Source organism: Cololabis saira, unplaced genomic scaffold, assembly GCF_033807715.1.
Source record: "Cololabis saira isolate AMF1-May2022 unplaced genomic scaffold, fColSai1.1 scf028, whole genome shotgun sequence".
Classification (NCBI taxonomy): Eukaryota; Metazoa; Chordata; class Actinopteri; order Beloniformes; family Belonidae; genus Cololabis; species Cololabis saira.
The window spans coordinates 541305-564222 of record NW_026906192.1 but is presented as its reverse complement, the minus strand read 5'-3'; the positions used below and the strand labels follow the sequence as shown (position 1 = coordinate 564222).

General features: G+C 46.6%; 8 non-coding genes across 8 annotated transcripts; all 8 read right to left on the bottom strand.

Annotated features, from left to right (window-relative positions):
• Window positions 1-354: 354 nt before the first annotated feature.
• Window positions 355-426, bottom strand: trnam-cau (transfer RNA methionine (anticodon CAU)). Its single transcript has one exon. It is a non-coding gene; the product is annotated as a tRNA-Met (tRNA).
• Window positions 427-2675: 2249 nt separating this feature from the next.
• trnav-aac (transfer RNA valine (anticodon AAC)) lies at window positions 2676-2748 on the bottom strand. The gene has a single exon. It is a non-coding gene; the product is annotated as a tRNA-Val (tRNA).
• Window positions 2749-8535: 5787 nt separating this feature from the next.
• On the bottom strand, window positions 8536-8617 carry trnas-aga (transfer RNA serine (anticodon AGA)). Its single transcript has one exon. It is a non-coding gene; the product is annotated as a tRNA-Ser (tRNA).
• Window positions 8618-11332: 2715 nt separating this feature from the next.
• Window positions 11333-11414, bottom strand: trnas-aga (transfer RNA serine (anticodon AGA)). The gene has a single exon. It is a non-coding gene; the product is annotated as a tRNA-Ser (tRNA).
• A 294-nt stretch (window positions 11415-11708) lies between these two features.
• trnam-cau (transfer RNA methionine (anticodon CAU)) lies at window positions 11709-11780 on the bottom strand. Its single transcript has one exon. It is a non-coding gene; the product is annotated as a tRNA-Met (tRNA).
• Window positions 11781-14029: 2249 nt separating this feature from the next.
• Window positions 14030-14102, bottom strand: trnav-aac (transfer RNA valine (anticodon AAC)). Its single transcript has one exon. It is a non-coding gene; the product is annotated as a tRNA-Val (tRNA).
• A 5787-nt stretch (window positions 14103-19889) lies between these two features.
• On the bottom strand, window positions 19890-19971 carry trnas-aga (transfer RNA serine (anticodon AGA)). Its single transcript has one exon. It is a non-coding gene; the product is annotated as a tRNA-Ser (tRNA).
• A 2719-nt stretch (window positions 19972-22690) lies between these two features.
• On the bottom strand, window positions 22691-22772 carry trnas-aga (transfer RNA serine (anticodon AGA)). Its single transcript has one exon. It is a non-coding gene; the product is annotated as a tRNA-Ser (tRNA).
• Between the last annotated feature and the right edge of the window lie 146 nt (window positions 22773-22918).

Here is a 22918-nt window from a genome sequence, read left to right as displayed (position 1 = left end):
CTGTCAGCTGTGTGTATGTGTGTGTGTGTGTGTGTGTGTGTGTGTGTGTGTGTGTGTGTGTGTGTGTGTGTGTGTGTGTGTGTGTGTGTGTGTGTGTGTGTGTGTGTGTGAATCTTCAGAAATAGACAATTTAGAGTCTTTATTTTAAAATGGTTGGTTTTACTTTATTTTAAAATGGTTGGTTTTACTTTATTAGGTTGAGACATATTTTCATCCTCATTTTGATTAAATGCATTTTCATCAACAGTCAGTGCAGTATGTTCATAGATCATACATCCACTTTCTTGTTTCCAAAAAGCTCTGGATAGATTTCAGTTAATCTCTCACATCTCATGTATGAGAGGATCTCTTAAGTAGCAGAGGATGGTTTCGATCCATCGACCTCTGGGTTATGGGCCCAGCACGCTTCCGCTGCGCCACTCTGCTGTATAACCAGGATGTGACTCCGCCACACAGTCAGGGCTCTTAAAAGCGGGTCCCCTGGTTCGGACGGTGAGCCGGGTCTCTGGGTGGCTCCAGGTGAGCCGGGTTGTTGAGGTTGTTGAGTTGTTGTTGGGGTCTGGTGGTGGAAGCTCCTGAGGTGTGGTGGTGATGCTGCTGGGGTCTGGTGGTGCAGCTAGTGGGGTCTGGTGGTGGAAGCTCCTGGGGTCTGGTGATGGAAGCTCCTGGGGTCAGGTGATGCAAGCTCCTTGGGTCTGGTGATGGAAATTCCTGGGGTCTGGTGGTGGAAGCTCCTGGGGTCTGGTGGTGATGCTCCTGGGGTCTGGTGGTGATGCTGCTGGGGTCTGGTGGTGGAGCTAGTGGTGTCTGGTGGTGGAAGCTCCTGAGGTGTGGTGGTGATGCTGCTGTCGTCTGGTGGTGGAGCTAGTGGTGTCTGGTGGTGGAAGCTCCTGGGGTCAAAGTCCAGAGTGCTAACCATTACACCATGGAACCCTGTTCAGCTTTTATTGTGTTTTTATTGTGGTCCTGAAACCAGAACATGAGTAAAAAACAATATGCGCTTGAGCATCTGACAGAGTGCTGTCCATGGTGCTAGGAGCGTCTGGGTGTTTATGGTACCAGGGCCCTGGTCCTCCAGGCCCAAGGGCTGGCTCTTTCACTCCAGTGGCTGGTCGGTGGGGGGCTTAAAAGCGGGTCCCCGGGTTCGGACGGTGAGCCGGGTCTTTGGGTGGCTCCAGGTGAGCCGGGTTTTTGAGGTTGTTGAGTTGTTGTTAGGGTTTGGTGGTGGAAGCTCCTGAGGTGTGGTGGTGATGCTGCTGGGGTCTGGTGGTGCAGCTAGAGGGGTCTGGTGGTGGAAGCTCCTGGGGTCTGGTGATGGAAGCTCCTGGGGTGTGGTGGTGGAAGCTCCTGGGTTCTGGTGGTGATGCTGCTGGGGTCTGGTGCGGATGCTGCTGGGGTCTGGTGGTGGAAGCTCCTGGGGTCTGGTGGTGGAAGCTCCTGAGGACTGGTGGTGGAAGCTCCTGGGGTCTGGTAGTGATGCTGCTGGGGTCTGGTGCTGATGCTGCTGGGGTCTCGTGGTGGAAGCTCCTGGGGTCTGGTGGTGGAAGCTCCTGGGGTCTGGTGGTGGAAGCTCCTGAGGTCTGGTGGTGGAAGCTCCTGGGGTCTGGTGGTGGAAGCTCCTGGGGTCTGGTGGTGGAAGCTCCTGGGGTCTGGTGGTGGAAGCTCCTGGGGTCTGGTGGTGGAAGCTCCTGGGGTCTGGTGCTGATGCTGCTGGGGTCTGGTGGTGGAGCTAGTGGGGTCTGGTGTTGGAAGCTCCTGGGGTCTGGTGGTGGAGCTAGTAGGGTCTGGTGGTGGATGGGGTCTGGTGGTGATGCTGCTGGGGTCTGGTGGTGGAGCTAGTGGGGTCTTGTGGTGGATGGGGTCTGGTGGTAATGCTGCTGGGGTCTGGTGGTGGAGCTAGTAGGGTCTGGTAGTGGATGGGGTCTGGTGGTAATGCTGCTGGGGTCTGGTGGTGGAGCTAGTGGGGTCTGGTGGTGATGCTGCTGGGGTCTGGTGGAAGCTCCTGGGGTCTGGTGGTGGAAGCTCCTGAGGTCTGGTGGTGGAAGCTCCTGGGGTCTGGTGGTGGAAGCTCCTGGGGTCTGGTGGTGATGCTGCTGGGGTATGGTGGTGGAGCTCCTGGGGTCTGGTGGTGGAAGCTCCTGGGGTCTGGTGGTGGAGCTAGTGGGGTCTGGTGGTGAAGCTGCTGGGGTCTGGTGGAAGCTCCTGGGGTCTGGTGGTGGAAGCTCCTAAGGTCTGGTGGTGGAAGCTCCTGGGGTCTGGTGGTGGAAGCTCCTGGGGTCTGGTGGTGATGCTGCTGGGGTATGGTGGTGGAGCTAGTGGGGTCTGGTGTTGGAAGCTCCTGGGGTCTGGTGGTGGAGCTAGTGGGGTCTGGTGTTAATGCTGCTGGGGTTTGGTGGTGGAGCTAGTGACTTACATGTTTTGAAAAAGGCGGGCATGACGAAAAGATCCTGTAAAAAATCTCTGTAATATGTTTCTTTTTTTCCTGTAAAGTTGGACATTTTAAAGATTAGGTAAATGGGGAATGACTGGCTTTTAATCAGTTGTGGAACTGCAACGAAATTCATTTCTGCATAAGACCCAATGCGAGAAAGAGATGGTCGACCTTCCTGTGCTGACCACCAACAAGAGGATTAGAGGGGTTTTCCAAGTCCAAATAATATTATTGCAGTAATACATGTTTCCGCCCAGTTTCGAACAGGGGACCTTTCGCGTGTTAGGCGAACGTGATAACCACTACACTACGGAAACTTGCATGCTTTGAAAATGGCGGGCGTAACGAAAAAAAAATCCTATCTTCAAATCATTCATGTTAGAAATAAATGTGTGATTTCATATAAGTTGTCCTGGTGCGGTAAAATTAAAAATCATCCATCGGGGCTTCCGGTTTAGCTCATGGAGTAGTCAGACGCACCTGAGACCACGCTCCCAAGAAAAGTTATTATTTTCCCACTAAAAACTCGTTCACTACATTTTGAGTGGATCCTTTGTTAGATGAGTGGGAAGAGACTCACAAGAGGCCAAAGAAGAGAAGAAGAAATGTCTAAAAATCAAGAAATAGGCAGCACGGGGGCGAAGGCAAAAGCTAATGATAGCAACCTGGAGGCACGTGTTGGTGGCCCGGAGGATGAAACCAGTGTGAACTCGAACGACTTGATGGCGGCAATTAAGGACCTTAAATCTGATCTGACGAAAGGTAACGACTCCCTGCGCCAAGAAATCAACCACATGAGCCAAGAAATTAATGGCAAACTCGACAACTTAACAAAAGAAGTGCAAAGTTTGTCCGGCCGTGTTGATGAGGCGGAGACGCGCGTGGGGCGGATGGAGGACTGGGCAGCGGAGGCAAATATGCTGCTCTCTGCCTTTGCCAAACAGCAAAAGTTTCTTCTGGAAAAAGTGACGGACCTGGAGTCCCGATCTAGGAGAAACAATATCCGCATATTCGGAGTGGCAGAGGGTGAGGAGGGAAATTCTGTAGCCCAGTTCATCACTGCTCTCCTTAAACGTGAGTTACCGCTGCCGCAGGACCTCGACCTGAAAATCCAACGGGCGCACCGCTCCTTAGCGCAGAAACCTCCACCCGAAAAACCTCCGAGACCCATTATTATTAATTTCCAGGAGTTTACAACCAAGGAACTGGTGCTAAAGGAGGCTTGGAGAAAGGGCAAAATATCACTGGGCAAACGGGTGATCTATTTTGACCATGATTACGCCGCTGAGACAGTCAGGAAGCGCAAGGAATACAACGGGATCAAGAGAGCTTTAAAGGAAAAGGGGATACGTTTCCAAACGCCCTATACCAACATGAGGATCCACTGGGACACCGGAGCCAGGACGTACAGCAGCGCGGAGGCAGCATGGCAAGAGTTACACAGACGGGGCTTCAAAGTGGACCCGCCGCAGGTGCGCGACGCGGAGCCTGCGCTGGATTCACTGTCGGAGCTGCTGGGATGGGAGCGGGGAGCAGAGCGCCGGGGGCGGGGCGGCTCCGCCGCTCAGAGAGCCAAGGAGAAGCTGCGGGAGTTCCAGAGGGATAACACGGAGAACGCCTGACGTTTTATTTTTATTTTTGGCTACACACTAATCTCACAATTGGGTGAGAATCATTATCATTATTATTATCACCATGCTTCGCTGGATACTTTTCTTTTTTGGCCTAATGGTTTGATTATCACTGGGTAGTGTGGTCTCAACTACTGTTACATTTTAGTTGGACTCATAGGATGGGGACAGTTCTTTTGCTAGAATTAATAACCATCTCTTATATTGGGCCCTCTCTAGATGAGAGACTTAACCCTCGACCCTCCAACTGGGTCACTCTGGGGGAGACGGTTCTCCCCCCCTTTTGGAAGCCTAGATTCTCTTTTCCTTTTTTCTGTATAATAGTTACCGTTATCACTGTTCTGTGTTTTTTTCTGGGGGAGATTGTTGTCACCTGTGATGCTCATGCCAAGGCTGGATAGCTTAAAGATTACGTCTTTGAATGTAAATGGCCTACGACATCCGATTAAGAGGAGCAAAGTGTTGGCAAAGTTAAAAAAGGATAAATCACATGTTGTAATGCTGCAAGAAACACATTTGTCTAATGAAGAACATAATAAGTTGAAGAGGTTTGGATATTCAAATTCCTTTTTCAGTGCATGTAAAAACAGCAGGAAAAGAGGAGTGGCTATTATGATGTCTAACTCTCTGAATTTTGACTTGATTAAGGCAGAAGGAGATAAGGAAGGCAGATATGTTTTAGTCAAAGGAAAACTTGATAACATATTAGTCACATTTGCTTGTATCTATATACCTCCAGAAAGTGATAAAAAAATCTTTACTCAGTTTTTTGATAAGATTGTCACTTTCAGTGAGGGTATACTGATCTGTGCCGGCGACTGGAATACAATCCTGAATTACTCATTAGACACGACAAGTAAAAAACAACACAAACTGCATATGTCAAAAAGCCTTAACATTTTAATCAAAGAGTCTGGTATGTTCGATGTCTGGAGGAATCTTCATGGTTCAGAGAAGGACTTTACCCATTTCTCAGCCACACACCAGACTCACTCTAGAATAGATTTCTTTCTGATGAATATCTCAGATAGACATAGGGTGAAAGAATGTTCAATAGGGACCTCGGATGTTTCAGACCATAATGCAGTCTACTTAACTATACAATTAAATGACAGACATAAAAGCACACTGTGGAGAATGAATATTGGGATTCTGAATAACACAATGACTGTTAAGGATATAAGACGAGAAATTAAGGACTCTATTGAAAATAATACTACAAGTAATAGTGAAGTGGAACCAACGATGGTATGGGATACGATTAAAGCAATTATGAGAGGGAATTTGATTTCACGGACAGCTTACATGAATAAAGTGAAGAGGCTAAAATATGAAAAATTACAGGAAGAATTGAAAAAATTAGAGAAACAAAAACAAACAGATAAAGATGTAACACTGACGAATCAGTTAAAAGAAACCAGGAAACAAATAGATGCGATTCTTACTGATGAACTTGAAAAGAAAATTAGATTCACAAAACAGACCTTTTACGAATCCGGTCCTAAAGCAACAAAGATCCTGGCACGACGCCTTAGAAATCAACAAATTAAAAGCTGCATATCTAAGATTAGAGACCCATTGAATAACGTTATAACTTCTAAACCTCAGGAAATAGAAAATTGCTTCGAAAAATATTATGTGTCATTGTACTCGGAACCAGATCCAGTGGAAGATGAGATGATTAGAAAATACTTACTAACATTGGATCTCCCCTCCATAGGCAAGGTACAAAATGATTCTTTATCCGCTCCAATTACAAAGAAAGAACTAGACAGAGCTATAAGTAATTTGAAAAACAATAAGTGCCCAGGAAGTGATGGCTTCCCAAATGAGTGGTACAAGATCTTTGCGGAGGACCTTGCACCTACATTACTTAAATCTCTGAATTGCACTCTTAAACATGGTAAAATACCTCCATCATGGAAGGAAGCAGTGATTTCGGTGATACTAAAGGAAGGCAAAGACAAAGAGTTGTGTGAATCTTACAGACCGATTTCCATATTAAACGTAGACTATAAAATATTCACGTCCATCATTTCTAGAAGGCTGGAACATCTTCTTCCTTACTTAATAGATGAAGACCAATCAGGGTTTATAAAGGGCAGACAGACGCAAGATAATGTCAGACGCACACTACATATTATAGAACATATTAATAAAAGACAACTTAGTACAGCCTTGCTTAGCCTTGATGCCGAGAAGGCTTTTGATAGAGTAAGTTTGCCTTTTCTATATAAAGTTTTGGAGAGATTTGGCTTTAATGACCAATTTATTAGTTGCATAAAAGCTCTCTATAGTGGTCCTACTGCCAGGCTGAGGATCAATGGCTCTCTGACAGGCAGCTTTAACGTTAACAGAGGTACAAGGCAGGGATGCTGCCTCAGCCCCTCCCTCTTTGCGTTATTTATTGAGCCGCTTGCTCAAGACATCAGACAAAATGATGAACTGGAAGGGATTAACATAGCAACCGAGGAGCATAAAATAGGCCTGTTTGCTGATGACATTATCACATATCTAACAAACCCAAATGTAACAATCCCCAGACTCCTAACCACCTTGGAAAATTATGGCACGATGTCAGGATACAAACTGAACATCAAAAAAACACAGGTACTTTGCTTAAATTACCTACCAAATAGTAAAATTCGGGGTAAATATAAACTAAAGTGGGACACAAAATGGATAAAATATTTGGGTGTGATAATTACACAGAATTTAAATGACCTGTTTGAATTTAATTATCGTACTTTGACCAACAAAATTCAGGCAGATGTAACACGCTGGTCAACATTAATTTTAGATTTCAGTTCGAGGATAGAGGTGATAAAAATGAATGTACTGCCCAGGTTGTTATATGTCTTCCTCTCACTCCCCATTAGGATCCCAGAATGCCAGTTTTCTGCATGGAACAAATTAATATCTAGATTCATTTGGGCAGGCGCAAAACCTAGGATAAAACTCAGAACGCTCCAGCTAGATAAAGAGCGAGGAGGTCTTGCCCTGCCTGACTTTAAACAGTACTACTATGCAGCTCAGTTGAGATACATTGTCTACTGGTGTTCCCCAGAATATCAAGCCAAATGGAAAAATATTGAATGTAAACTACATAAAGTGCCACCCGCTGCTAGATTAGGGGGGAAAGAATATATAGATCAAAAGGAAGATAATACAATCTTGAGAAACACTTTGAAAACATGGTTTGAGATTGTTAAGAAAAACAAAATGGAGGGGGACAGTAAATTATTGATATGGCCCTCTCATTCACCCGACTTTGGCCCCAAGTTATTAGATGACACGTTTATTAGGTGGTCGGAGAGGGGCATAACAGCAATATGTACACTTGTGGACGGAAAAACTTTTAAGAACTTTGATAAACTCAAACGGGAGTTTAAATTTGAAAACAGAGATCTGTACCGTTATTTACAGCTACGTGACTTTTATGACAAGGAAGTGAATAGGTACTTATCAGCAGAGATTAAGGAGATGATTGTATTTTTGATGGACGCATATAAAAGAACCCCCTCAAAGACTGTATCAAAACTGTATAGCTGTCTCCAAAAAAGTAATGGAAGAAACTCATTATATATCAAATCAAAGTGGGAACAAGAATTCAATGTTGTATTGTCAGAGAGTGATTGGCTTTCCATGTGCAACACACAGCAATCTTCAACTAGTTCGAGAAGATGGCGAGAATTTGGCTGGAAAAATCTCATACGCTTTTTTATCACTCCACACATTAAGAGTAAACAAACGCAACAACAACAGAATTGTTGGCGTGGGTGTGATCATGTAGTAGCCAATCACTCTCATGTCTTTTGGACATGTTCAAAAATACAATTATTCTGGCATAATGTTATCCAAACAATGGAGGAAATTCTAAATCTGAGAATACCTAAAGATCCAAGGACTGTATATCTGGGACTTATGCCTGTTGAAGTCATTGAAAAGAGAGACATCTACCTCTTCAAAATATTGACTGTTGCTGCTAAGAAGGCCCTGACAAGACTCTGGATGAGAAGCGATCCCCCAGGACTGAGACAATGGCTTGACATTGTTGAAGAAATATACGCCATGGAAAAATTGACTTTTTGTTTGAGAATTAGAGGAAGGGATTTTGCTCAAAAGTGGCAAAAATGGTCTACATTTAAGGTCAAATCCCAGCCATGCCCTTAAAAAAGGGAAAGAAAAGAATGTCAAAATATTACATCTCCCCCAGGTATTTATGTTATGATTGTTACTATCATTTTTATTTTTATTATTATAATTTTTTTTCCTTCTCTTTCCTTTCTGTGTAACTTGAAAAAGACAAAATAAAAAGTATAAAAAAAAAAAATCATCCATCGGTATTACCATGCTGGGTAGAAAATACAAAATGTACCACAAAGGAAGCCAACTGATTACTTTTGAAAGACAGTACTGGATATGATTAATAACAGCAAATTAGGCTGTCGTCTTGCACATTCAAACATTACTCGTTGTTGGCAGGATTCGAACCTGCGCGGGGAATCCCCAATGGATTTCTAGTCCATCGCCTTAACCACTCGGCCACAACAACTTGTCAGCTGTGTGTGTGTGTGTGTGTGTGTGTGTGTGTGTGTGTGTGTGTGTGTGTGTGTGTGTGTGTGTGTGTGTGTGTGTGTGTGTGTGTGTGTGTGTGTGTGTGTGTGTGTGTGTGTGAATCTTCAGAAATAGACAATTTAGAGTCTTTATTTTAAAATGGTTGGTTTTACTTTATTTTAAAATGGTTGGTTTTACTTTATTAGGTTGAGACATATTTTCATCCTCATTTTGATTAAATGCATTTTCATCAACAGTCAGTGCAGTATGTTCATAGATCATACATCCACTTTCTTGTTTCCAAAAAGCTCTGGATAGATTTCAGTTAATCTCTCACATCTCATGTATGAGAGGATCTCTTAAGTAGCAGAGGATGGTTTTGATCCATCGACCTCTGGGTTATGGGCCCAGCACGCTTCCGTTGCGCCACACTGCTGTATAACCAGGATGTGACTCCGCCACACAGTGGGGGGGAGGGGGGTAGGGGACTTAAAAGCGGGTCCCCTGGTTCGGACGGTGAGCCGGGTCTCTGGGTGGCTCCAGGTGAGCCGGGTTATTGAGGTTGTTGAGTTGTTGTTGGGGTCTGGTGGTGGAAGCTCCTGAGGTGTGGTGGTGATGCTGCTGGGGTCTGGTGGTGCAGCTAGTGGGGTCTGGTGGTGGAAGCTCCTGGGGTCTGGTGATGGAAGCTCCTGGGGTCAGGTGATGGAAGCTCCTTGGGTCTGGTGATGGAAATTCCTGGGGTCTGGTGGTGGAAGCTCCTGAGGTGTGGTGGTGATGCTGCTGTCGTCTGGTGGTGGAGCTAGTGGTGTCTGGTGGTGGAAGCTCCTGGGGTCAAAGTCCAGAGTGCTAACCATTACACCATGGAACCCTGTTCAGCTTTTATTGTGTTTTTATTGTGGTCCTGAAACCAGAACATGAGTAAAAAACAATATGCGCTTGAGCATCTGACAGAGTGCTGTCCATGGTGCTAGGAGCGTCTGGGTGTTTATGGTACCAGGGCCCTGGTCCTCCAGGCCCAAGGGCTGGCTCTTTCACTCCAGTGGCCGGTCGGTGGGGGGCTTAAAAGCGGGTCCCCGGGTTCGGACGGTGAGCCGGGTCTTTGGGTGGCTCCAGGTGAGCCGGGTTTTTGAGGTTGTTGAGTTGTTGTTAGGGTTTGGTGGTGGAAGCTCCTGAGGTGTGGTGGGGATGCTGCTGGGGTCTGGTGGTGCAGCTAGAGGGGTCTGGTGGTGGAAGCTCCTGGGGTCTGGTGATGGAAGCTCCTGGGGTGTGGTGGTGGAAGCTCCTGGGTTCTGGTGGTGATGCTGCTGGGGTCTGGTGCTGATGCTGCTGGGGTCTGGTGGTGGAAGCTCCTGGGGTCTGGTGGTGGAAGCTCCTGAGGTCTGGTGGTGGAAGCTCCTGGGGTCTGGTGGTGGAAGCTCCTGGGGTCTGGTGGTGGAAGCTCCTGGGGTCTGGTGCTGATGCTGCTGGGGTCTGGTGGTGGAGCTAGTGGGGTCTGTTGTTGGAAGCTCCTGGGGTCTGGTGGTGGAGCTAGTAGGGTCTGGTGGTGGATGGGGTCTGGTGGTGATGCTGCTGGGGTCTGGTGGTGGAGCTAGTGGGGTCTTGTGGTGGATGGGGTCTGGTGGTAATGCTGCTGGGGTCTGGTGGTGGAGCTAGTAGGGTCTGGTGGTGGATGGGGTCTGGTGGTAATGCTGCTGGGGTCTGGTGGTGGAGCTAGTGGGGTCTGGTGGTGATGCTGCTGGGGTCTGGTGGAAGCTCCTGGGGTCTGGTGGTGGAAGCTCCTGAGGTCTGGTGGTGGAAGCTCCTGGGGTCTGGTGGTGGAAGCTCCTGGGGTCTGGTGGTGGAAGCTCCTGGGGTCTGGTGGTGATGCTGCTGGGGTCTGGTGGAAGCTCCTGGGGTCTGGTGGTGGAAGCTCCTGAGGTCTGGTGGTGGAAGCTCCTGGGGTCTGGTGGTGGAAGCTCCTGGGGTCTGGTGGTGATGCTGCTGGGGTCTGGTGGTGATGCTGCTGGGGTATGGTGGTGGAGCTAGTGGGGTCTGGTGTTGGAAGCTCCTGGGGTCTGGTGGTGGAGCTAGTGGGGTCTGGTGTTAATGCTGCTGGGGTTTGGTGGTGGAGCTAGTGACTTACATGTTTTGAAAAAGGCGGGCATGACGAAAAGATCCTGTAAAAAATCTCTGTAATATGTTTCTTTTTTTCCGGTAAAGTTGGACATTTGAAAGATTAGGTAAATGGGGAATGACTGGCTTTTAATCAGTTGTGGAACTGCAACGAAATTCATTTCTGCATAAGACCCAATGCGAGAAAGAGATGGTCGACCTTCCTGTGCCGAGCACCAAGAAGAGGATTAGAGGGGTTTTACAAGTCCAAATAATATTATTGCAGTAATACATGTTTGCCCCCAGTTTCGAACAGGGGACCTTTCGCGTGTTAGGCAAACTTCATAACCACTACACTACAGAAACTTGCATGCTTTGAAAATGGCGGGCGTAACGAAAAAAAAATCCTATCTTCAAATCATTCATGTTAGAAATAAATGTGTGATTTCATATAAGTTGTCCTGGTGCGGTAAAATTAAAAATCATCCATCGGTATTACCATGCTGGGTAGAAAATACAAAATGTACCACAAGGGAAGCCAACTGATTACTTTTGAAAGACAGTACTGGATATGATTAATAACTGCAAATTAGGCTGTCGTCTTGCACATTCAAACATTACTCGTTGTTGGCGGGATTCGAACCTGCGCGGGGAATCCCCAATGGATTTCTAGTCCATCGCCTTAACCACTCGGCCACAACAACCTGTCAGCTATGTGTATGTGTGTGTGTGTGTGTGTGTGTGTGTGTGTGTGAATCTTCAGAAATAGACAATTTAGAGTCTTTATTTTAAAATGGTTGGTTTTACTTTATTTTAAAATGGTTGGTTTTACTTTATTAGGTTGAGACATATTTTCATCCTCATTTTGATTAAATGCATTTTCATCAACAGTCAGTGCAGTATGTTCATAGATCATATATCCACTTTCTTGTTTCCAAAAGGCTCTGGATAGATTTCAGTTAATCTCTCACATCTCATGTATGAGAGGATCTCTTAAGTAGCAGAGGATGGTTTCGATCCATCGACCTCTGGGTTATGGGCCCAGCACGCTTCCGCTGCGCCACTCTGCTGTATAACCAGGATGTGACTCCGCCACACAGTCAGGGCTCTTAAAAGCGGGTCCCCTGGTTCGGACGGTGAGCCGGGTCTCTGGGTGGCTCCAGGTGAGCCGGGTTGTTGAGGTTGTTGAGTTGTTGTTGGGGTCTGGTGGTGGAAGCTCCTGAGGTGTGGTGGTGATGCTGCTGGGGTCTGGTGGTGCAGCTAGTGGGGTCTGGTGGTGGAAGCTCCTGGGGTCTGGTGATGGAAGCTCCTGGGGTCAGGTGATGCAAGCTCCTTGGGTCTGGTGATGGAAATTCCTGGGGTCTGGTGGTGGAAGCTCCTGGGGTCTGGTGGTGATGCTCCTGGGGTCTGGTGGTGATGCTGCTGGGGTCTGGTGGTGGAGCTAGTGGTGTCTGGTGGTGGAAGCTCCTGAGGTGTGGTGGTGATGCTGCTGTCGTCTGGTGGTGGAGCTAGTGGTGTCTGGTGGTGGAAGCTCCTGGGGTCAAAGTCCAGAGTGCTAACCATTACACCATGGAACCCTGTTCAGCTTTTATTGTGTTTTTATTGTGGTCCTGAAACCAGAACATGAGTAAAAAACAATATGCGCTTGAGCATCTGACAGAGTGCTGTCCATGGTGCTAGGAGCGTCTGGGTGTTTATGGTACCAGGGCCCTGGTCCTCCAGGCCCAAGGGCTGGCTCTTTCACTCCAGTGGCTGGTCGGTGGGGGGCTTAAAAGCGGGTCCCCGGGTTCGGACGGTGAGCCGGGTCTTTGGGTGGCTCCAGGTGAGCCGGGTTTTTGAGGTTGTTGAGTTGTTGTTAGGGTTTGGTGGTGGAAGCTCCTGAGGTGTGGTGGTGATGCTGCTGGGGTCTGGTGGTGCAGCTAGAGGGGTCTGGTGGTGGAAGCTCCTGGGGTCTGGTGATGGAAGCTCCTGGGGTGTGGTGGTGGAAGCTCCTGGGTTCTGGTGGTGATGCTGCTGGGGTCTGGTGCTGATGCTGCTGGGGTCTGGTGGTGGAAGCTCCTGGGGTCTGGTGGTGGAAGCTCCTGAGGACTGGTGGTGGAAGCTCCTGGGGTCTGGTAGTGATGCTGCTGGGGTCTGGTGCTGATGCTGCTGGGGTCTCGTGGTGGAAGCTCCTGGGGTCTGGTGGTGGAAGCTCCTGGGGTCTGGTGGTGGAAGCTCCTGAGGTCTGGTGGTGGAAGCTCCTGGGGTCTGGTGGTGGAAGCTCCTGGGGTCTGGTGGTGGAAGCTCCTGGGGTCTGGTGGTGGAAGCTCCTGGGGTCTGGTGGTGGAAGCTCCTGGGGTCTGGTGCTGATGCTGCTGGGGTCTGGTGGTGGAGCTAGTGGGGTCTGGTGTTGGAAGCTCCTGGGGTCTGGTGGTGGAGCTAGTAGGGTCTGGTGGTGGATGGGGTCTGGTGGTGATGCTGCTGGGGTCTGGTGGTGGAGCTAGTGGGGTCTTGTGGTGGATGGGGTCTGGTGGTAATGCTGCTGGGGTCTGGTGGTGGAGCTAGTAGGGTCTGGTAGTGGATGGGGTCTGGTGGTAATGCTGCTGGGGTCTGGTGGTGGAGCTAGTGGGGTCTGGTGGTGATGCTGCTGGGGTCTGGTGGAAGCTCCTGGGGTCTGGTGGTGGAAGCTCCTGAGGTCTGGTGGTGGAAGCTCCTGGGGTCTGGTGGTGGAAGCTCCTGGGGTCTGGTGGTGATGCTGCTGGGGTATGGTGGTGGAGCTCCTGGGGTCTGGTGGTGGAAGCTCCTGGGGTCTGGTGGTGGAGCTAGTGGGGTCTGGTGGTGAAGCTGCTGGGGTCTGGTGGAAGCTCCTGGGGTCTGGTGGTGGAAGCTCCTAAGGTCTGGTGGTGGAAGCTCCTGGGGTCTGGTGGTGGAAGCTCCTGGGGTCTGGTGGTGATGCTGCTGGGGTTTGGTGGTGGAGCTAGTGGGGTCTGGTGTTGGAAGCTCCTGGGGTCTGGTGGTGGAGCTAGTGGGGTCTGGTGTTAATGCTGCTGGGGTTTGGTGGTGGAGCTAGTGACTTACATGTTTTGAAAAAGGCGGGCATGACGAAAAGATCCTGTAAAAAATCTCTGTAATATGTTTCTTTTTTTCCTGTAAAGTTGGACATTTTAAAGATTAGGTAAATGGGGAATGACTGGCTTTTAATCAGTTGTGGAACTGCAACGAAATTCATTTCTGCATAAGACCCAATGCGAGAAAGAGATGGTCGACCTTCCTGTGCTGACCACCAACAAGAGGATTAGAGGGGTTTTCCAAGTCCAAATAATATTATTGCAGTAATACATGTTTCCGCCCAGTTTCGAACAGGGGACCTTTCGCGTGTTAGGCGAACGTGATAACCACTACACTACGGAAACTTGCATGCTTTGAAAATGGCGGGCGTAACGAAAAAAAAATCCTATCTTCAAATCATTCATGTTAGAAATAAATGTGTGATTTCATATAAGTTGTCCTGGTGCGGTAAAATTAAAAATCATCCATCGGGGCTTCCGGTTTAGCTCATGGAGTAGTCAGACGCACCTGAGACCACGCTCCCAAGAAAAGTTATTATTTTCCCACTAAAAACTCGTTCACTACATTTTGAGTGGATCCTTTGTTAGATGAGTGGGAAGAGACTCACAAGAGGCCAAAGAAGAGAAGAAGAAATGTCTAAAAATCAAGAAATAGGCAGCACGGGGGCGAAGGCAAAAGCTAATGATAGCAACCTGGAGGCACGTGTTGGTGGCCCGGAGGATGAAACCAGTGTGAACTCGAACGACTTGATGGCGGCAATTAAGGACCTTAAATCTGATCTGACGAAAGGTAACGACTCCCTGCGCCAAGAAATCAACCACATGAGCCAAGAAATTAATGGCAAACTCGACAACTTAACAAAAGAAGTGCAAAGTTTGTCCGGCCGTGTTGATGAGGCGGAGACGCGCGTGGGGCGGATGGAGGACTGGGCAGCGGAGGCAAATATGCTGCTCTCTGCCTTTGCCAAACAGCAAAAGTTTCTTCTGGAAAAAGTGACGGACCTGGAGTCCCGATCTAGGAGAAACAATATCCGCATATTCGGAGTGGCAGAGGGTGAGGAGGGAAATTCTGTAGCCCAGTTCATCACTGCTCTCCTTAAACGTGAGTTACCGCTGCCGCAGGACCTCGACCTGAAAATCCAACGGGCGCACCGCTCCTTAGCGCAGAAACCTCCACCCGAAAAACCTCCGAGACCCATTATTATTAATTTCCAGGAGTTTACAACCAAGGAACTGGTGCTAAAGGAGGCTTGGAGAAAGGGCAAAATATCACTGGGCAAACGGGTGATCTATTTTGACCATGATTACGCCGCTGAGACAGTCAGGAAGCGCAAGGAATACAACGGGATCAAGAGAGCTTTAAAGGAAAAGGGGATACGTTTCCAAACGCCCTATACCAACATGAGGATCCACTGGGACACCGGAGCCAGGACGTACAGCAGCGCGGAGGCAGCATGGCAAGAGTTACACAGACGGGGCTTCAAAGTGGACCCGCCGCAGGTGCGCGACGCGGAGCCTGCGCTGGATTCACTGTCGGAGCTGCTGGGATGGGAGCGGGGAGCAGAGCGCCGGGGGCGGGGCGGCTCCGCCGCTCAGAGAGCCAAGGAGAAGCTGCGGGAGTTCCAGAGGGATAACACGGAGAACGCCTGACGTTTTATTTTTATTTTTGGCTACACACTAATCTCACAATTGGGTGAGAATCATTATCATTATTATTATCACCATGCTTCGCTGGATACTTTTCTTTTTTGGCCTAATGGTTTGATTATCACTGGGTAGTGTGGTCTCAACTACTGTTACATTTTAGTTGGACTCATAGGATGGGGACAGTTCTTTTGCTAGAATTAATAACCATCTCTTATATTGGGCCCTCTCTAGATGAGAGACTTAACCCTCGACCCTCCAACTGGGTCACTCTGGGGGAGACGGTTCTCCCCCCCTTTTGGAAGCCTAGATTCTCTTTTCCTTTTTTCTGTATAATAGTTACCGTTATCACTGTTCTGTGTTTTTTTCTGGGGGAGATTGTTGTCACCTGTGATGCTCATGCCAAGGCTGGATAGCTTAAAGATTACGTCTTTGAATGTAAATGGCCTACGACATCCGATTAAGAGGAGCAAAGTGTTGGCAAAGTTAAAAAAGGATAAATCACATGTTGTAATGCTGCAAGAAACACATTTGTCTAATGAAGAACATAATAAGTTGAAGAGGTTTGGATATTCAAATTCCTTTTTCAGTGCATGTAAAAACAGCAGGAAAAGAGGAGTGGCTATTATGATGTCTAACTCTCTGAATTTTGACTTGATTAAGGCAGAAGGAGATAAGGAAGGCAGATATGTTTTAGTCAAAGGAAAACTTGATAACATATTAGTCACATTTGCTTGTATCTATATACCTCCAGAAAGTGATAAAAAAATCTTTACTCAGTTTTTTGATAAGATTGTCACTTTCAGTGAGGGTATACTGATCTGTGCCGGCGACTGGAATACAATCCTGAATTACTCATTAGACACGACAAGTAAAAAACAACACAAACTGCATATGTCAAAAAGCCTTAACATTTTAATCAAAGAGTCTGGTATGTTCGATGTCTGGAGGAATCTTCATGGTTCAGAGAAGGACTTTACCCATTTCTCAGCCACACACCAGACTCACTCTAGAATAGATTTCTTTCTGATGAATATCTCAGATAGACATAGGGTGAAAGAATGTTCAATAGGGACCTCGGATGTTTCAGACCATAATGCAGTCTACTTAACTATACAATTAAATGACAGACATAAAAGCACACTGTGGAGAATGAATATTGGGATTCTGAATAACACAATGACTGTTAAGGATATAAGACGAGAAATTAAGGACTCTATTGAAAATAATACTACAAGTAATAGTGAAGTGGAACCAACGATGGTATGGGATACGATTAAAGCAATTATGAGAGGGAATTTGATTTCACGGACAGCTTACATGAATAAAGTGAAGAGGCTAAAATATGAAAAATTACAGGAAGAATTGAAAAAATTAGAGAAACAAAAACAAACAGATAAAGATGTAACACTGACGAATCAGTTAAAAGAAACCAGGAAACAAATAGATGCGATTCTTACTGATGAACTTGAAAAGAAAATTAGATTCACAAAACAGACCTTTTACGAATCCGGTCCTAAAGCAACAAAGATCCTGGCACGACGCCTTAGAAATCAACAAATTAAAAGCTGCATATCTAAGATTAGAGACCCATTGAATAACGTTATAACTTCTAAACCTCAGGAAATAGAAAATTGCTTCGAAAAATATTATGTGTCATTGTACTCGGAACCAGATCCAGTGGAAGATGAGATGATTAGAAAATACTTACTAACATTGGATCTCCCCTCCATAGGCAAGGTACAAAATGATTCTTTATCCGCTCCAATTACAAAGAAAGAACTAGACAGAGCTATAAGTAATTTGAAAAACAATAAGTGCCCAGGAAGTGATGGCTTCCCAAATGAGTGGTACAAGATCTTTGCGGAGGACCTTGCACCTACATTACTTAAATCTCTGAATTGCACTCTTAAACATGGTAAAATACCTCCATCATGGAAGGAAGCAGTGATTTCGGTGATACTAAAGGAAGGCAAAGACAAAGAGTTGTGTGAATCTTACAGACCGATTTCCATATTAAACGTAGACTATAAAATATTCACGTCCATCATTTCTAGAAGGCTGGAACATCTTCTTCCTTACTTAATAGATGAAGACCAATCAGGGTTTATAAAGGGCAGACAGACGCAAGATAATGTCAGACGCACACTACATATTATAGAACATATTAATAAAAGACAACTTAGTACAGCCTTGCTTAGCCTTGATGCCGAGAAGGCTTTTGATAGAGTAAGTTTGCCTTTTCTATATAAAGTTTTGGAGAGATTTGGCTTTAATGACCAATTTATTAGTTGCATAAAAGCTCTCTATAGTGGTCCTACTGCCAGGCTGAGGATCAATGGCTCTCTGACAGGCAGCTTTAACGTTAACAGAGGTACAAGGCAGGGATGCTGCCTCAGCCCCTCCCTCTTTGCGTTATTTATTGAGCCGCTTGCTCAAGACATCAGACAAAATGATGAACTGGAAGGGATTAACATAGCAACCGAGGAGCATAAAATAGGCCTGTTTGCTGATGACATTATCACATATCTAACAAACCCAAATGTAACAATCCCCAGACTCCTAACCACCTTGGAAAATTATGGCACGATGTCAGGATACAAACTGAACATCAAAAAAACACAGGTACTTTGCTTAAATTACCTACCAAATAGTAAAATTCGGGGTAAATATAAACTAAAGTGGGACACAAAATGGATAAAATATTTGGGTGTGATAATTACACAGAATTTAAATGACCTGTTTGAATTTAATTATCGTACTTTGACCAACAAAATTCAGGCAGATGTAACACGCTGGTCAACATTAATTTTAGATTTCAGTTCGAGGATAGAGGTGATAAAAATGAATGTACTGCCCAGGTTGTTATATGTCTTCCTCTCACTCCCCATTAGGATCCCAGAATGCCAGTTTTCTGCATGGAACAAATTAATATCTAGATTCATTTGGGCAGGCGCAAAACCTAGGATAAAACTCAGAACGCTCCAGCTAGATAAAGAGCGAGGAGGTCTTGCCCTGCCTGACTTTAAACAGTACTACTATGCAGCTCAGTTGAGATACATTGTCTACTGGTGTTCCCCAGAATATCAAGCCAAATGGAAAAATATTGAATGTAAACTACATAAAGTGCCACCCGCTGCTAGATTAGGGGGGAAAGAATATATAGATCAAAAGGAAGATAATACAATCTTGAGAAACACTTTGAAAACATGGTTTGAGATTGTTAAGAAAAACAAAATGGAGGGGGACAGTAAATTATTGATATGGCCCTCTCATTCACCCGACTTTGGCCCCAAGTTATTAGATGACACGTTTATTAGGTGGTCGGAGAGGGGCATAACAGCAATATGTACACTTGTGGACGGAAAAACTTTTAAGAACTTTGATAAACTCAAACGGGAGTTTAAATTTGAAAACAGAGATCTGTACCGTTATTTACAGCTACGTGACTTTTATGACAAGGAAGTGAATAGGTACTTATCAGCAGAGATTAAGGAGATGATTGTATTTTTGATGGACGCATATAAAAGAACCCCCTCAAAGACTGTATCAAAACTGTATAGCTGTCTCCAAAAAAGTAATGGAAGAAACTCATTATATATCAAATCAAAGTGGGAACAAGAATTCAATGTTGTATTGTCAGAGAGTGATTGGCTTTCCATGTGCAACACACAGCAATCTTCAACTAGTTCGAGAAGATGGCGAGAATTTGGCTGGAAAAATCTCATACGCTTTTTTATCACTCCACACATTAAGAGTAAACAAACGCAACAACAACAGAATTGTTGGCGTGGGTGTGATCATGTAGTAGCCAATCACTCTCATGTCTTTTGGACATGTTCAAAAATACAATTATTCTGGCATAATGTTATCCAAACAATGGAGGAAATTCTAAATCTGAGAATACCTAAAGATCCAAGGACTGTATATCTGGGACTTATGCCTGTTGAAGTCATTGAAAAGAGAGACATCTACCTCTTCAAAATATTGACTGTTGCTGCTAAGAAGGCCCTGACAAGACTCTGGATGAGAAGCGATCCCCCAGGACTGAGACAATGGCTTGACATTGTTGAAGAAATATACGCCATGGAAAAATTGACTTTTTGTTTGAGAATTAGAGGAAGGGATTTTGCTCAAAAGTGGCAAAAATGGTCTACATTTAAGGTCAAATCCCAGCCATGCCCTTAAAAAAGGGAAAGAAAAGAATGTCAAAATATTACATCTCCCCCAGGTATTTATGTTATGATTGTTACTATCATTTTTATTTTTATTATTATAATTTTTTTTCCTTCTCTTTCCTTTCTGTGTAACTTGAAAAAGACAAAATAAAAAGTATAAAAAAAAAAAATCATCCATCGGTATTACCATGCTGGGTAGAAAATACAAAATGTACCACAAAGGAAGCCAACTGATTACTTTTGAAAGACAGTACTGGATATGATTAATAACAGCAAATTAGGCTGTCGTCTTGCACATTCAAACATTACTCGTTGTTGGCAGGATTCGAACCTGCGCGGGGAATCCCCAATGGATTTCTAGTCCATCGCCTTAACCACTCGGCCACAACAACTTGTCAGCTGTGTGTGTGTGTGTGTGTGTGTGTGTGTGTGTGTGTGTGTGTGTGTGTGTGTGTGTGTGTGTGTGTGTGTGTGTGTGTGTGTGTGTGTGTGTGTGTGTGTGTGTGTGTGTGTGTGTGAATCTTCAGAAATAGACAATTTAGAGTCTTTATTTTAAAATGGTTGGTTTTACTTTATTTTAAAATGGTTGGTTTTACTTTATTAGGTTGAGACATATTTTCATCCTCATTTTGATTAAATGCATTTTCATCAACAGTCAGTGCAGTATGTTCATAGATCATACATCCACTTTCTTGTTTCCAAAAAGCTCTGGATAGATTTCAGTTAATCTCTCACATCTCATGTATGAGAGGATCTCTTAAGTAGCAGAGGATGGTTTTGATCCATCGACCTCTGGGTTATGGGCCCAGCACGCTTCCGTTGCGCCACACTGCTGTATAACCAGGATGTGACTCCGCCACACAGTGGGGGGGAGGGGGGTAGGGGACTTAAAAGCGGGTCCCCTGGTTCGGACGGTGAGCCGGGTCTCTGGGTGGCTCCAGGTGAGCCGGGTTATTGAGGTTGTTGAGTTGTTGTTGGGGTCTGGTGGTGGAAGCTCCTGAGGTGTGGTGGTGATGCTGCTGGGGTCTGGTGGTGCAGCTAGTGGGGTCTGGTGGTGGAAGCTCCTGGGGTCTGGTGATGGAAGCTCCTGGGGTCAGGTGATGGAAGCTCCTTGGGTCTGGTGATGGAAATTCCTGGGGTCTGGTGGTGGAAGCTCCTGAGGTGTGGTGGTGATGCTGCTGTCGTCTGGTGGTGGAGCTAGTGGTGTCTGGTGGTGGAAGCTCCTGGGGTCAAAGTCCAGAGTGCTAACCATTACACCATGGAACCCTGTTCAGCTTTTATTGTGTTTTTATTGTGGTCCTGAAACCAGAACATGAGTAAAAAACAATATGCGCTTGAGCATCTGACAGAGTGCTGTCCATGGTGCTAGGAGCGTCTGGGTGTTTATGGTACCAGGGCCCTGGTCCTCCAGGCCCAAGGGCTGGCTCTTTCACTCCAGTGGCCGGTCGGTGGGGGGCTTAAAAGCGGGTCCCCGGGTTCGGACGGTGAGCCGGGTCTTTGGGTGGCTCCAGGTGAGCCGGGTTTTTGAGGTTGTTGAGTTGTTGTTAGGGTTTGGTGGTGGAAGCTCCTGAGGTGTGGTGGGGATGCTGCTGGGGTCTGGTGGTGCAGCTAGAGGGGTCTGGTGGTGGAAGCTCCTGGGGTCTGGTGATGGAAGCTCCTGGGGTGTGGTGGTGGAAGCTCCTGGGTTCTGGTGGTGATGCTGCTGGGGTCTGGTGCTGATGCTGCTGGGGTCTGGTGGTGGAAGCTCCTGGGGTCTGGTGGTGGAAGCTCCTGAGGTCTGGTGGTGGAAGCTCCTGGGGTCTGGTGGTGGAAGCTCCTGGGGTCTGGTGGTGGAAGCTCCTGGGGTCTGGTGCTGATGCTGCTGGGGTCTGGTGGTGGAGCTAGTGGGGTCTGTTGTTGGAAGCTCCTGGGGTCTGGTGGTGGAGCTAGTAGGGTCTGGTGGTGGATGGGGTCTGGTGGTGATGCTGCTGGGGTCTGGTGGTGGAGCTAGTGGGGTCTTGTGGTGGATGGGGTCTGGTGGTAATGCTGCTGGGGTCTGGTGGTGGAGCTAGTAGGGTCTGGTGGTGGATGGGGTCTGGTGGTAATGCTGCTGGGGTCTGGTGGTGGAGCTAGTGGGGTCTGGTGGTGATGCTGCTGGGGTCTGGTGGAAGCTCCTGGGGTCTGGTGGTGGAAGCTCCTGAGGTCTGGTGGTGGAAGCTCCTGGGGTCTGGTGGTGGAAGCTCCTGGGGTCTGGTGGTGGAAGCTCCTGGGGTCTGGTGGTGATGCTGCTGGGGTCTGGTGGAAGCTCCTGGGGTCTGGTGGTGGAAGCTCCTGAGGTCTGGTGGTGGAAGCTCCTGGGGTCTGGTGGTGGAAGCTCCTGGGGTCTGGTGGTGATGCTGCTGGGGTCTGGTGGTGATGCTGCTGGGGTATGGTGGTGGAGCTAGTGGGGTCTGGTGTTGGAAGCTCCTGGGGTCTGGTGGTGGAGCTAGTGGGGTCTGGTGTTAATGCTGCTGGGGTTTGGTGGTGGAGCTAGTGACTTACATGTTTTGAAAAAGGCGGGCATGACGAAAAGATCCTGTAAAAAATCTCTGTAATATGTTTCTTTTTTTCCGGTAAAGTTGGACATTTGAAAGATTAGGTAAATGGGGAATGACTGGCTTTTAATCAGTTGTGGAACTGCAACGAAATTCATTTCTGCATAAGACCCAATGCGAGAAAGAGATGGTCGACCTTCCTGTGCCGAGCACCAAGAAGAGGATTAGAGGGGTTTTACAAGTCCAAATAATATTATTGCAGTAATACATGTTTGCCCCCAGTTTCGAACAGGGGACCTTTCGCGTGTTAGGCAAACTTCATAACCACTACACTACAGAAACTTGCATGCTTTGAAAATGGCGGGCGTAACGAAAAAAAAATCCTATCTTCAAATCATTCATGTTAGAAATAAATGTGTGATTTCATATAAGTTGTCCTGGTGCGGTAAAATTAAAAATCATCCATCGGTATTACCATGCTGGGTAGAAAATACAAAATGTACCACAAGGGAAGCCAACTGATTACTTTTGAAAGACAGTACTGGATATGATTAATAACTGCAAATTAGGCTGTCGTCTTGCACATTCAAACATTACTCGTTGTTGGCGGGATTCGAACCTGCGCGGGGAATCCCCAATGGATTTCTAGTCCATCGCCTTAACCACTCGGCCACAACAACCTGTCAGCTATGTGTATGTGTGTGTGTGTGTGTGTGTGTGTGTGTGTGTGAATCTTCAGAAATAGACAATTTAGAGTCTTTATTTTAAAATGGTTGGTTTTACTTTATTTTAAAATGGTTGGTTTTACTTTATTAGGTTGAGACAT